Source organism: Alosa alosa, chromosome 8, assembly GCF_017589495.1.
Source record: "Alosa alosa isolate M-15738 ecotype Scorff River chromosome 8, AALO_Geno_1.1, whole genome shotgun sequence".
NCBI lineage: Eukaryota > Metazoa > Chordata > Actinopteri > Clupeiformes > Clupeidae > Alosa > Alosa alosa.
The window spans coordinates 18,789,881-18,804,489 of NC_063196.1; the positions used below are offsets into that span (position 1 = coordinate 18,789,881).

General features: G+C 40.4%; 1 long non-coding RNA gene and 1 pseudogene across 1 annotated transcript in view; one reads left to right on the forward strand and one right to left on the reverse strand.

Annotated features, from left to right (window-relative positions):
* The window catches only part of LOC125299823, a 147,731-nt pseudogene extending 146,593 nt beyond the window's left edge, over window positions 1–1,138 (reverse strand).
* Window positions 1,139–11,099: 9,961 nt separating this feature from the next.
* The window catches only part of LOC125298794, a 47,484-nt gene continuing 43,974 nt past the window's right edge, over window positions 11,100–14,609 (forward strand). Inside the window, exon 1 of the long non-coding RNA XR_007194274.1 lies at window positions 11,100–11,275. This is a non-coding gene — a long non-coding RNA (uncharacterized LOC125298794). The remainder of the gene's footprint in view (window positions 11,276–14,609) is intronic.

Genomic DNA, 14,609 nt, shown 5'->3' on the forward strand with positions numbered 1-14,609 from the left:
TGCAACGCTTTCAAATGTCACGGTAGCCTATACTAAGGCTTACTAAGTGTATAGGAGCCAGTAACTGCCTCTATGACCATGTCATAGTAGGTTAACTAGCGCAAGGCTGTGGAGTTAGTAAAAGCAGTGCACTGTGAAGGATGGCCGCAACATGCTTCAGCACCATGGACAGCGCACAGTGCTGTAGCCACTGGTGTCAGTGAAGTGCTCTGGCTACTGCTGTCAGTGGAATGAAACACTCAGTGACACGTTTGTCTTTGATTTACCGATAAGCGACTTCTCGTCACCACATGGGTTTTGTGGGACAAAGGGGGACGGGGGCCTGGCTACGAATTAACTGAGACAAACACTAAAAATGTCAACACATATACAGAGACTTACCTCCTTTATTTTCGCCCTTTTCTGTTTGATTTCTGGGTCCGTTGGCTCCTGTCCTGTTGCTCCGGGCGGCCGGATATACTCAATAACGGGGAGATTTTTACCTCTCCAACCTTTAACAAGACCTTTAATAACTTCGTCCTTGTCGTTTCTGATATCTTTCTTAATGTCATCAGGATGCTTTTGAAGTGTGTCTTGTGCTTCGATTAAGAGCTCATCGTGATCTTTCTTTATTTTTACATTTTTTTCCGTATTTCCACTTCCAACACCGGAGTCTCGATCTGTACCTGTTCGTGTAGCCGTTTCGACGGACGATGAACGCAAGAAAACTCCACCGAGAAGCTTTGACGAATTCGGCAAGAAGAAAAGCACCCCGATACACACTGTAATAAAAGCACTGAAAACTAAAAGCAAAATGAATTTTTCAGACAATCGAAAATAAGTCGGGCTGGCAGACTTCCTATTGGAAGTCGCAGTGAAAGGTAGGAGAGTTACTACAGGCATTTTCTTTCCTTCGTGTCGAAAGACAGGCTGAAGAAAGAAAAGCTGAGTTCACAAATCGGATCGCTTAATCACCCCTCGCCACGTTCAGTCTGTATAGAAAGTCAGGTTGGTCTACATTGGTTGTTTGTTGTCAAAGTCTCGAGTGTCAAGCTGCAGTATCATCTCTCCATACCGAAACACATCTGCAGAAAACTCTCGCCTACTTGTCTGCGGAGCTAAACGTAAGGCGCGTCAGTTATGTGATACTGACAGTTCTCCTTGTCCAATCACCATCCTTCTGTCGTCGCGATACTATTCACAATGTCTATATTCATCCAGTACAGTGGAGCAGAGCTAACCATCTGTTTTTCAGTATGCAAGCTTGTATAGCCTATCACCGATTACGCAATAATCTGTTTCTTCTGATGTGTTGTTGTATGTGCAAACTTTTTACTATGATCTCGGCCAGAAAAATAAATTACATTACATATACATATTTATTTGTAATATCCCATGAATTGTTTTAGGATGTATGTATTTTTGTTTCAAGTGTCTACAAGCTACAGAGGCATAATCATATTCATCGTTATGACACTATTAGTAGGCTAAATCCCATATGTAATGTATATGTAATGTAAATCAGGTTTCTAGGCCAAGTATACTTGTATACAAGGAATTTGGTCTCTTCATTTATCCCATCCGTGAAATAGTGAACACACAGAGCACACAGTGAACACACAGTGAGGTGAAGCAAACACTAACCCGGAGCAGTGAGCTGCCTTGCTACAGCGGCGCTCGGGGGAGCAGTAAGGGATTAGGTGCCTTGCTCAAGGGCACTTCTGCCGTTCCCACTGGCCAGTGATCAAACCGGCAACCCTTTGGTTCCAAGCCCGAAGCCCTCACCAGTAGGCCACGACTGCCATAACTATACATATAGCCTAAATGTTCAGGACTAAACTAAAAAAGACCATAATTAATATGTCAATCTAGGCAACACTTTGAAGTAACCTTTGTTAATTTGGTGGCTAAAAAAATAAATAATAGACTACCTTGATGCCTTGATGTTTTCATGGACATAATAGCATACCAGGGCCATTTTATTAAAGCTAAATAGACCAATACATAGACTACACATTATAGTAGAAGGTCATGTGCAGTGATGAGGCTACTTTGTGGACTACAATCAGTTTCCATTTCAGCCCAACAACCTCAATCAAAGCAATATAATGATTAAGACAGTTTAAGGTAGCATCTCTCTGTCTCTCTCTCTCACACACACACACACCCATGCATGCACACACACACACACACACCCTCTCTCACGCACACACACACAGCTTACATTTCGCAGTGATGTCTCAGCTTATTGGCAATGGTTTGATTGTGTCTATTTCAGTAAGCAGTAAACACAGCATCACAGGTATCCTCCAAATGCACAACAAGAGAGGAAATTAAAAGAATTTATGCAGATTACAGTTCAATTACGGCTCAGCCGACCAAAGCAGTTTCACAGATCAAGTAATTGCAGGGCCCTCTTTACAACAAACCAAGTCAAGGATTCTGAGAGTGCAACAGTGAAAAGAGAGCTTTGACACCAAACTGTGCTGGACCATCTCTCTCAACATGCAAACTGCAGTGTGGACAGGTGGAGCTGATCTTAATCAGACTCATGTCTTTAAGCACAAGCAAACGCTCAGCTCACTCGTTCTCTCTCCCCCTCTGTCTTGCACTCTTGCTGCCAGTGGCTATCTCTCTCTCTCTCTCTCTCTGTCTCTCTCTCTCTCTTCATCAAGCTTAAACAGTCATGAATTACGCATCCCAGCACTTTCTTTGCTCCAGGCTTGATCAGTCATGTGGCATAATTCTAGTGAGGTATTTTTTTTTGGAGAACTGTGTAATTTCATGACTGAGAACCATTAAATATAAATGGCCACAGACACTGTCAGCATCTCTGAGCTGGAAGTTCTGGAACCAAATGCATGAGTTGTGAAATTTTGAGGAACCACATGCCTCATCCTCCAAACCATGTTTCTTACTGACTGTCTTTACAAGATTGACAATTGTGTCCCGAGATAATTCAGCAGGGGATTCATTTTTCATTGAATTTCTGACTCGAATGTAGCCTAGAAATCTAGACGCGCCCCTAGCGGCGCCATGGCTAGTCTAGCAATTCTCAGTTGGCTTGTGACCTCCAGAAATCGAAACTTAATCAGGCCAATGAAATCGTGTATAGAGTCGTTAGGTGGGCTTAACATAATGATTGATAGCAGAGTTGCAACGGTTTTGCTTGAATTCCCTGCTACTTGAAAACAAATAAGATGGATGTTGCTGCTGGCGAACAGTGTGACACGAGTTAAGCTTTTATTAAATTGCCAAACATTTGAACTAGCCAACTAGCTCTGCTGGTGGGAAACGCATGGACTCATAGCGCTGCAGCTGTCCTATTGCGTGCAGAGGGAATTTGAAAGACAACTGATTATCCCACCCCTCGGACTGAGCACTGCGAACGGTGAGTGCCCAGACCCTACATTTTAAGTTACATTCGAGTTAGCTAAATCAGGCTAACTCGAATGTGCTTCTGTTGGACTATATTACCATTGCCAGTCAGCTCATATATGGTAATTGTGGCAGGTAAGATCTCTTCAGTGGATTCGGACCATGTACAGTACTCAGTGACATTGACGATCTGCTCAAGGAATTTGACGCCATTAAAGCAGGTCTCTCTGTTACCTCTGAGGTGACGTCTTGACCTGTTTGACCATCTACATCTGTGATATTATTCATCATTAAATTCAAAATGTCATGCACCATTTTGAGATCCTTTGAATTCTGTCTTTATTAATGCAAAAAGGGCATTGCTAATTGTCTGTTTTGCATAACTTTCTGTGCTGCCTTTTGGTTCAAGTTGCAAGTTCTTAGTGAAGAAGTTCTTTATTTTCTCTTGTAACCCCCTAAACACCTCACAGGTTACGTTCAACATGGTAGAGTTCAAATGTTTGACATTTTTCAGACAAAGATTGGGCAAACTTCTCTCACTGGCCCCTTTGACAACAGAGCTGGCACTGGTCTTGCCTGATGTGGAATGCAAAATCGCCTGTATGCCTCCAACCACTGTCTCGACCACATCTGATGCAATGGTCTGTACGGACAGGGCGCTGGCTGACCATGTGAATGATTCGGCACATTGCAGCAGAACCTGGCCCACATCTTTGGCTACCTGACTATGTAGATTATCATGGCACAGTTTGTGGATGACGTCAGTTAAGGGAGCAACCAATTCATCAGAGCCCTTGACACTGGAGTGACCAACAGATGTAGTGGGGCAGCTACCATCTACTAGAAGGGATCCAATACTTGTCTGTCCATCATTAACAACCTGATCAATGACGTCCATGGCAACAGAATCCAGTTCACTAGAGAAGTAATCAAGCCATGGCATGCTAGTCGGATGATCTTTCTCACAGCTGTTGTTGGAGGCATAGGACTGCAGAGATGTGTGGCTTCGGAGAAAGGTAACTAAAACATTGGTCACTTCCTCGAAAGCGTTAATCTGAAATTCCACTCTTGATAATCTTTGCATACATGGAATGGGAACATCCTCGAGCCTTTCACTGGTACTCCTGTCAAGTTGGTTGAAAAGGTGCTGAAACTATCCTCAGAGACAACTGAAGAGCTGAAGGAAGTCAAATCGCTCAAGTGGAAAAGGAGACTGTCCTCAACACTGCTGTTGGCCGATGGCACAGATACAGATGTTCCTTGCACAGATGTTTTTTGACCTTGTTTCGAAAGGTAGGAGGAAATGACTACTTTTAAGACATCCTTAGTGCAGGTGTTGAGCAGAACTGGACTAAATGGACAATCACTGTCGCTGTGCACCTTACGGAGTACACAAGAATCCAGTGGTCTAGTCACAGCAAGAACTTGCTGGTGTTTGTGCAGTGTCATCCACATTCAATAAATCATGATCATCTACTACAACTGAGTCGTTCTCCTTAAGGGTATCAGTGGCAATGGTTTGTCTCTGCTGAAAGGGAAGCTGTCCAAAAAACACTTTTAACTTCATTATGATTTTGTAATAAATCCTTTTTGCTTCGATCTGAACCTGGTTCTTCTTTGCACAACTGGCATCTGAGCGGATACTTGGTAAAGTCTGAACTAAAGATTCATTATCCACAGAGCCAGTTCTCCCTGCTGAAGACTGAACAATAGTTTTCATCTCCTCTACAAAGGTCTCAATGACACCAGCAGCAGTCTCCTCAATGAAGAAAAAAATTAGATATGTGATCACTTTCTACTGTTTGCTCTGCACAGTCTGTGCTTGATGGAGCAGAGTGACAACTTTTAATTTTTCCAATAAGGACTTCACTGACCGCCGTCTTGGTCCTTAACTGAAAGTCATCCATGACAACTGATATGACACATGGCTGAGGTGTCTGGCTTTGACCATCCAGTTCTTTGCACTCTTTGTTGACTTCCAGATCCTTTGCATGTTGACATGTCAAAGATTTAACAGTTGTTTTGTCAGATGCCAGCCACCTCTTTGCAGACTTGTTACCATCACATCCTTCCAAGCAGGTTTCCATGGTGTTGATGACTGCAATCATAGCTTCTCCCACAGTTGAAGCTGAAGCCAAATGTATGTCGTTGTCAGAGGTGCTTACCTGGCCTCTTGCAGGAACCTCTCCATTTATGAATGCATCCAGCTTCAGGCTAACTTCTTTAACAAGCTTATCAGCGCTCTTAAGGGTAGCAAGGCTTGACAAGTCTGGAACTGACCTCTTTACCTCAGCCATAGTTGAATTAATCTTCAACACTACGTCCTTTGCAATAGCAGTGCTTCTGGTGGGTGGGATGATGTTGAAGTTTCCTCAATGTCTCTTGAATATTACATTGAATCTGCTCCTCTGTGACACCAAGGTCATCCAACAGCATGGACTGGGGCCTAAAGAATATATAAATACATGAAATGTATAAATCATTTAAATTATGCAATTTATTAGTATGACTAACTTATTTTACCCAGTGACTGTCAAGAAAAGGTACAAAATAAACAAAATAATTTTTCCTTTTTTTCATATGCTTTACTGTTGCATTCCAATTCTTATCAAAGTTATTCTGAACCACATACCGTGTTTCTGAATAAATCGTTAGGCTGGTCGACACCTCGCAGGATGGAGGTGATGAGATGTTTCTCACTTTTGGAATGATTTCAATCAGTACTCCATCTTTCAGAATCATGATGTCATGCTCATCCTCAATATACCTCAAGTTTGGAGACCTATCAGGCTCAAGACATTTAGAGGTCTCCCGAATAGATAAGAACCATTCTGGTTCCTCTTTCAACACTTTGAGGAGGGCTGGGAGAACAAAGTGCATCACGCTCACATTTACATGTCTCATCAAATTAATGCAGACTGTGAAGAACTGCATTTTTGTCATCTGTTTGGAATAGAAAGTAACATGTAATTTATAACACACAAAGTCTATGGGAAAATATTCAAATCAAGTCAAGTCAATTCAACGCAAAACCTTGACAAATGTTTCCTAAACTACAAATGAGGACACTCACTTGATTGGTAGTTGTCTGAGACAGTGTAGCCCACTCTCTGAAGAAATATAAAAAAGGAACATTCTTAGATTCTTAGCTTCTTATATTTTTATGTTAATTATTCTGATTAAGGATAAGGTATAAAAGTAATGTGCTTTGATGCTCTTCATGCTAAAGATCATACAGTGGAATAAGAAAGATAACATACGACTCTGGCAGCTCTGCAAGATATTCTGAAAGGAATAAAAACTCCTCCGGCAGCTTGCGTGTAGATGTAGTGGGCTGGTCTTTCTCTACAAGTGTCCTCGGAGAGGACTGTCCAGTCTGAGAAGGGGCCAAGGCAGGGGCTCCTGGCAGTGAGGTAATGTGTATATGTCAGATTAGGGAAAAAGATGTATTTTTTGTAAGGGATTATGTTACTGATTACAAGAAAATGGTGTGTAGTCTGTAATGGATTACATTTCAAAGTAATCTGACCCAGCACTGGTAGTAGTAGTAGCAGCAGCAGTAGAAGTAGTAGTAAAAGTGGTTATAGTAGTAGTAGTAATAGCAGTAGCAGTAGTAGTGGTAGTGGTAGTAGTAGTAGTGACAGTAGCAGCAGCAGTAGTAGTAGTAGCAGTAGTAGCAATACATGTTTTAAATAACTTTACCTCCATCTGAGGTGGTGCTCCCCTCCTTTTCGGTGGCCCTCCTACTAGACCTCATTATATCCTGAAAGAGAAATATTCCAGGTTTCAAATTATTTGGCATTTACATATAGGATTAAGAAGACCCCATAGGTTGTTTTGAAAAATAATGACAACAGCTAATATTGCATTTGACTGAATGATCCAGATGAAGCCTGAAACGGATTTTAGTTAGCTTAAAGCGATGGTTCGGAGTAATTTCACCCTAGGGTCCTTTGCACCATGACCCCGAGCCAAACACCCTCCCAGAACCTGTTTTCCCTTGGTCAAACCCTGGTCGAGTAGCCCTGTCAGAAACTAATGAGTTTCTGCAGGCGTGAGGAAACCAACTTCTATCTCGTAAATTACCCCACTAATAATGCCCTGAATGGTACGAAACTTCTACAGTATATTCTTTACTCATAAAACGAGGCATTGAAAAGTACATCAGGAGTTTATTTAAATAACACTTGCCTGATGAATGCTATTATCTGCTACTAAACCGCTGCGTCGACGTGACTTCCGTGATTTGGGAAAAGCCCGTAAAAGTCCTGGCAGGAAGCATGCGAAAACGAGGCATTGAAAAGTACACCAGGAGTTTATTTAAATAACACTTGCCTGATGAATGCTATTATCTGCTACTAAACCGCTGCGTCGACGTTACTTCCGTGATTTGGGAAAAGCCCGTAAAAGTCCTGGCAGGAAGCATGCATAAATATGTTTGATGGATTGGATAAAGATACCAAGTCCCTATACCAAATTTGGACTTCATACATCAAAGCGTTACTGAAATAAGAGCTCACTTCCTGTATTGCAGCACCCCCTGTAGAGGCCAAATGATGCCAATTTCCTAGTGCGTCATCATAATCAGGTAACAGGTCCTTATACCAAGTTTAGACTTTGTACATCAAACCGTTGCTGAGATACAAGCTCACTTCCTGTATTGCAGCGGCCCCTATAGAGGCCAAATGATGCCAATTTCCTAGCGCGTCCTCACAATCAGATACCAAGTCCCTGTACCAAGTTTAGACTTCATACATTAAAGCATAGCCGAGATGTTAGCCCACTTCCTGTTAGGCGGCATCGTCGCCATGTGTGATTGGTTGTCAAGGGCAAATAAACTTGAGATGAAAAAATCTGACAAGTATCGTTTGTGCGGCTCGGTCAGAAGATCATCTCCGCCAAGTTCCTTAAAAATCGGATGAAATTTGTGACTGCTGAAACTTTTCGTAGAGTTTGGACTAAATCCAATATGGCGGAGGTCCAATATGGAGGAGGTCCAATATGGCGGAAAGTGACATAATAGGAGTCATTGAACTCAGGTCGGTCCAGGGATTCCAACAGTGCCTGATTTGTGAAAATTGGAAGCACCGTTCAATGTTCACATGCATGAATGCAATCCAGGTTAAACCCATTGGTGGCGCTAGAGTGTTGGGCATAGAGTTCTGTAAATTTGTGAGAGTGATCATGGGACGGTCCTGAATCAGTGCGGCGAACTTTAGACCCAGCGGTTCAATTTTGGCCAAATTTTGACCCGTTGGTGGCACTAGACGGCTGGGTTTAGAGATCCGTAATGAGCGTGAGTGGTCAGTGGAGTGTCCCAAAACTTTCTGCCAAATTTCAGCACTTTTTAGCCAGGCATTCTATGGGCTGCCATAGACTCCAATGTCGGATGTATAATAATAATAATAGAAAAAGCTAGTAACTCAATGGGTGCCTTCGCAGCTTCGCTGCTAGGCCCCCAACAGTAAGTGTGCTTTGCAAGTGCATAAATAATAGGCTACCAAACACCTGGCTCTCACTCAAGCACACAAGTGACCTTGCAGAACCATGGTAGTAGAACCATTCAGCTGTCTCCACGCAGGCTAATGCACTGGAAATCTGGTTGGATAGGCCACACAAAATGTTTTCCCGGGGCCACCCCCGGTGCGTTTTAAGCTAAGCTCCGAATGATTTTCAACTCTTGGTGACACCCTTGATCACAAGTTTACTAAATAAAAAAATCTTTTTTTTTTTTTTTACTGTGTATTTAGCACACCTGGCCTGGACGGGCCTAGGCCCACATGTCAGTCTTGCCCGTCCAATTAGAGGGCTTTCCTTCGTTTACATTCACCATCTAAAAACGTGCAAGTCAACACTCTGCTGAGAGCTCAAGAAGCAGTCAAATCATGAATTAGCCAGCAGCTCCTTTTAAAGTTTCTGCGTAACCTAGGCTATTGTTAGCTTTGATGAGATGCGTTCATATTCCACTTTTTTATGTCATAAACGTAGCATTAAACGTAGCATGCCTATGAAAAGGGTTGCAGTAAGATTGTCCAATGGTCAATCTGTTGCTCCAGTTTGTGTTTTTTGTGATGCGCAGAGGGTTACTACAGTTTTGTGCAAGTTTCAAATATTGTCTTGCTCTGGTTGAAAATGTTTATATGTTTGTCAGCTGTGATCAAATGCGTTCAATGGATTACACTTTTATATCATAAAAGTAACATACCTATAAATGTTTGTATGGTGTATCTAATCAGGCCCTGTCTGATCACGATTCCATTGTGAATTTGATATCGTTATTGATAGGCTATTGTTGTCATTAGCCAGGCTACTAGTTATGCTTATAAGGTAAACATTTAACCCACTATATTTATTTTTTAACATATTTATTGTAGTCACATTTGAACTCAAGACTGAGACTCAAAATAGGATTCTATAGGCCTAACCATCATAACTAGGGCTGTCAAAATAACTGATTAATTTTGATTAATTAATTTGAGAAAAAATAGACTGTAAACTGGAGAGAGAAGAAAATGTGCTGCCTACTGTAGATCATTGATTGGAACATTTACTTTTAAAAAACAGCCTGATGGTGTTGATAAAAATAAAGTGTTGATTAAAATAAAGTCCTCTGCAATATCTGCAGCAAGGAATTTGCAAATCACCGGAGTTTGTCAAGTCGCACATCAATGCAAAGAAATACTGATGACATTGAGGGGTGTGTTCATTTATTTTCATTGTGTCCCCTAGGTTATATTTGTGGCCTGAAATGCCTTGTATGTGAAAAAAAAACTTCTTCCTGAAGCACTTTTGCTTAACTGATAACAAGTAGTCAATGGATGCAAGTTGCATGAATGCAAACTTGTGTAGCCTAAACCAGACATACCTAGGCCAAGCCAAATTTATCCTGGCTGTAGATAAAGCAGGATATGAATTTCCCAATATTATGCCAGATTAGTGCTTTACTGAGGTTTAATATCAATTGAAATCACGTTGATCTTTAGTTTGGTTGTAATTTCAACATTGTTTCAATATTCATTTTAGTGGAAATACCATTGAAATCCTGTTGATCTGTAGAATTAGAATAATGTGTAGAATTAGAATAATGTGTAGAATTTCAACGTTGCTTCAATATTAATGATGGGTGCAAAAGTGATCTAGAATCAATGTTGCAGTGCGACGTTGATTCAATGATTTTAACGTTGACAAAGTAATGTTGATTTTAACATAGATTCAATGACTAATTGTTATCTGGGTGCAGAATGAGCATCAACACCAACTGAAAGCCCCTTTTTGCAGGTAGTCTTTTGCATTGCATACAATTAGGCTTTCTCTGAACTACATTTTCCAAAGGCCAGTTTTCATGCTTGTGTCACAACTTCAGAACGGCTTGACACACATGTATGCTTCAAATTTGGCGTGAACATTTGTATGAACTCAATGATGAAGTCAAATGTCAAGGTCAAATCCACCTTGAGTGTGATATCTCAAGAATGCCTGACACACAAGGTTTTTTGGTACAAGGGTTTTTAGGAACTCAAAGATTAAGTGATTCAATGTTTTTTTTTTCCTTCAGGAATCTCCTTATCAACATTAACCCAGCAGCTTTCCATCCACTATTGTAATTCCTCTGGCATTACATTTCTAGTTAGATTTAATGTGCTTTTAATAGAATTTCTGGGAAATACCCTTTAACACCTGTAGGCGTTTCGTTATTAGGCGTATGACCCTGCTTGCGTGCTATACCTATGGCACTCACACATGCACGCAGTGCACCAAACGTCTTTTTTGAACGTTCTATTTTAACTGTCATCTGATAACGTGGATGAAAGGAATAAGGCTTTCTTAAATAAAATTAAAAAAATGACGACCCCAAGAGCCTTAATAATAATCATTTTTCTAGCAGCATCTGCTGTACATTTGCAGGCCTCTGAAAATGGTAAGTTGTTATTTTTTTATAATTATTAAAGTTGCTAAGTTAGCTATCTTAAACGTACCAATTACAAACCATTTCGTTCGAAAAACAACGATGTTTTTTAATACTTCAAAATAACATTTGATAAATGAACCTTACATTTTTCAGAAGCCATAACGTTAGGTGTGTATATTTGAACAAATTCTAGTTTGGTTGGTAGGTAACGTTACCATGTTACTTACAATACATGACCCAGTGTCCTTGTAACATGCAGTCAATCTAGCACAGCTAGCTTCTAGCTGCTAGCAGTAATGATAATATTAATATCAGCGAATCACACTCGCCTCCCGTCTACGTTAAGTTTGTCACCCAACAAAGCTAGCAGCTAGCAGATTGAATTTTTATACACCTGTCTCCATGTCATACTGGAGTCTTTTTGAGGAGTCTAAATTAAATCTGATCCGTGGCTCTCCAAAATATGTCTAACGTTACTCTCTTGGGATGTGAGGGGTTGGGATTACAGACAGCCGAATGTCAGTCACCAGTGACTGCTAGTACTAGTCCATGAGCCACAGGCCCAAAAAGGGGGGTGTCACTACCACTTGGGGGGGCAAATTCTCACTATATTTTTCTGAAAGCTACATATCTCTGGAGTATAAAATGGTATGATAGCAAGTTGGATCTTGTAGCTTTGTGGCTGTACAGGCCTTCAAAATTGACCTCTGATTTGAAAAAAGGAAATTCCGCCTATTGGCTTTTTTTTGTTAAACCACTCAAGAGCCCAGAAAATAGTTCAAACCTCATTATTACTGATGCATATGTGGTGTTTGATGTTGGCATACATATTTTGAATCATTATGTGATTTTGCCCTTCATTTTGGTTGATAAAATTCAAGATTTATGTGTAATAATGAGCAAATCTACGTTTTCAGAGACACAACGTGTTGCAGCACTAATTGAAATGCCCACTACCTCATTAATCAGTGTATTTATACCTTCCTACCTCCCAGCAGAGACTTGAAATACAAATGATTACATAGGTCTGCATTGCTATGCTATTTACTATTTGTAAATGTACTATTCGGAAACACCCCAAAATTCAGTAAATTAGTTTTTTATTGAAACTACCCATAAGAGATATTCCAAGAGATCAAAACATCATGATTACCAATCACACATTACCTTTACATTCAAGGAATACCATATGAAAATTGTTCACATCACCACATGTACCCAGCTTAACATAAATGTTATAATTTTATTATGTCCAGGGCACATGAAATACATACAGTAATTTCCTGTGTATTAGCCATATTGTGTATAAGCCACAGGACAGTGTTTTATGCAAGTTAAAAGAAACAAAACCATATACCATATTAACTGCCCCCGTGTATTAACCTCATAGCTGAAGAAATTTTGCAAAATCATTGTAAAATGCTGCAGCTAATAGTTGGGAAATTATGTTAATTGCATCACAGGGGCTAAAATGATCTACATTATACATTTCAGTTATACTTTTGACTAGTAAGAATGTGGGAATGAGATGTAGATGAACTGGTTGGTGAAAATATTCATACTTTACACATTGTTATCATTATGTACAATTATTATTATTATTATTATTATTATTATTATCATACTTAAAATTGTCTTTCATCTGATGTTAAAATAATTTCCATTGAAAAGAAATAATAACTATTTTCCAAGACTTGATCTACAAGTACATACATTTACAACAGTTTTAAAAATTCTACACAGTTAGATCTGATGAGACAGAAACTGAAATTGGATCAATCCATTTTCAGAGGAACATGAGTTCATTTGCATATCTACAGCAGGCAAAGCAACACGAGGTTAGGGATGATCTGATTCAGGCTCATACTACAGGCAAAGATCATGACATAGAGGCTGGAGTCAGATACACCTAAGCACAAATTCCATGATACATTGATAAAGCAAAAATTAAATACATTTACGAGCATGAGTCAAAAAAGAAAACACAGGCACATGGCAAGACCATCATGTTAAAGACTGGACATGAGAGAAGTCTTTTGTCACCCTTTGGACCTTAACCATGGTCATTGGCGACACCTGAGGGGACCCCAAGGAAAACCTCTAAAGCAGCACTTGCAAAGCATTTGCAGAAACTTGCATCACTATCAGATAATCTTCCAGATGAATATAATACAGCAACAATCATTGATGGAATGTCTCTGGTCCAGAAGGTCAATAACAATGTCTCAACTTATGCAGCATGATCCGTAAAGAGGCAAAGCAGAGGCAGATCATTTTTTAGATTAAATTAAATTAGATTAGGGCTCAGCACACATCCGTGTGGTACACTGGTGTTTGATGGTTGAGGAGGTGAGGTCTCAGGTGAGACTGAGGTCTGTTGGTTAGGAAGTCCAGAATCCATAAGTTTGTTTTTTTCTTTTATCACATACACATATATTGGTAGATGTTTTTTCTTTACCTTGACATGTTTCGACGTATACTTCCGTCTTCATCAAAAGGTCACACGGTGGAGTAGTGTGACGCATTTTTATCAGCTGATATTACGGAGGTGTGATCCACCTGTCAGTTTTTTGACAGGTGGACCACACCTCCTGCATGCCAGTCATTAAGCAGGAGAACAACCGATACCACCGCTGGATAAAGGAGGCGATTGAAATAAGAAAGCGGAGCCCAAAGACGATGAACAGAGATGAGGGAGCATATATGCTCTCCCATACCTGGAGTGCCGTCCTGGGGGGCGGCTGACTGACAGCAGGAGGTGTGGTCCACCTGTCAAAAAACTGACCGGTGGATCAAACCTCCGTAACAACATCAGCTGATAAAAACAAGTCACACTACTCCACCGTGTGACCTTCTGATGAAGATGGAAGTATACGTCGAAACATGTCAAGGTAAAAAAAAAAACATATACCAATATATGTGTATGTGATAAAAGAAAAACCAAACTTATTTATCTCAAGTGTAGACAATGAATGCAATACAAGTAGTCCAGAATCCAGTTACAGAGGGAGGTATTGATGCCCAGTTCACTGAGTTTGGTGATCAGTTTGGAGGGGATGATGGTGTTGAAAGCTGAGCTGAAGTCAATGAACAGCATTCTTACATAGGTGTTGCTATTGTCAAGGTGGGACAGGGCAGAGTGAAGTGCCATAGAGATGGCATCCTCTGTGCTCCTGTTCTGACGATGAATTCAATGAATAGATTAAAGATCCTTTGTACTCGTTTCAGCTACAATTTATGTCATCATTTAACATTCATTTCAACTCGCAATTGAAAGTAAGGAAGGTAGAATAGTAATGATCAATAAGGTCTGCATTCAGGTATTGTCATAACATGTTGATCT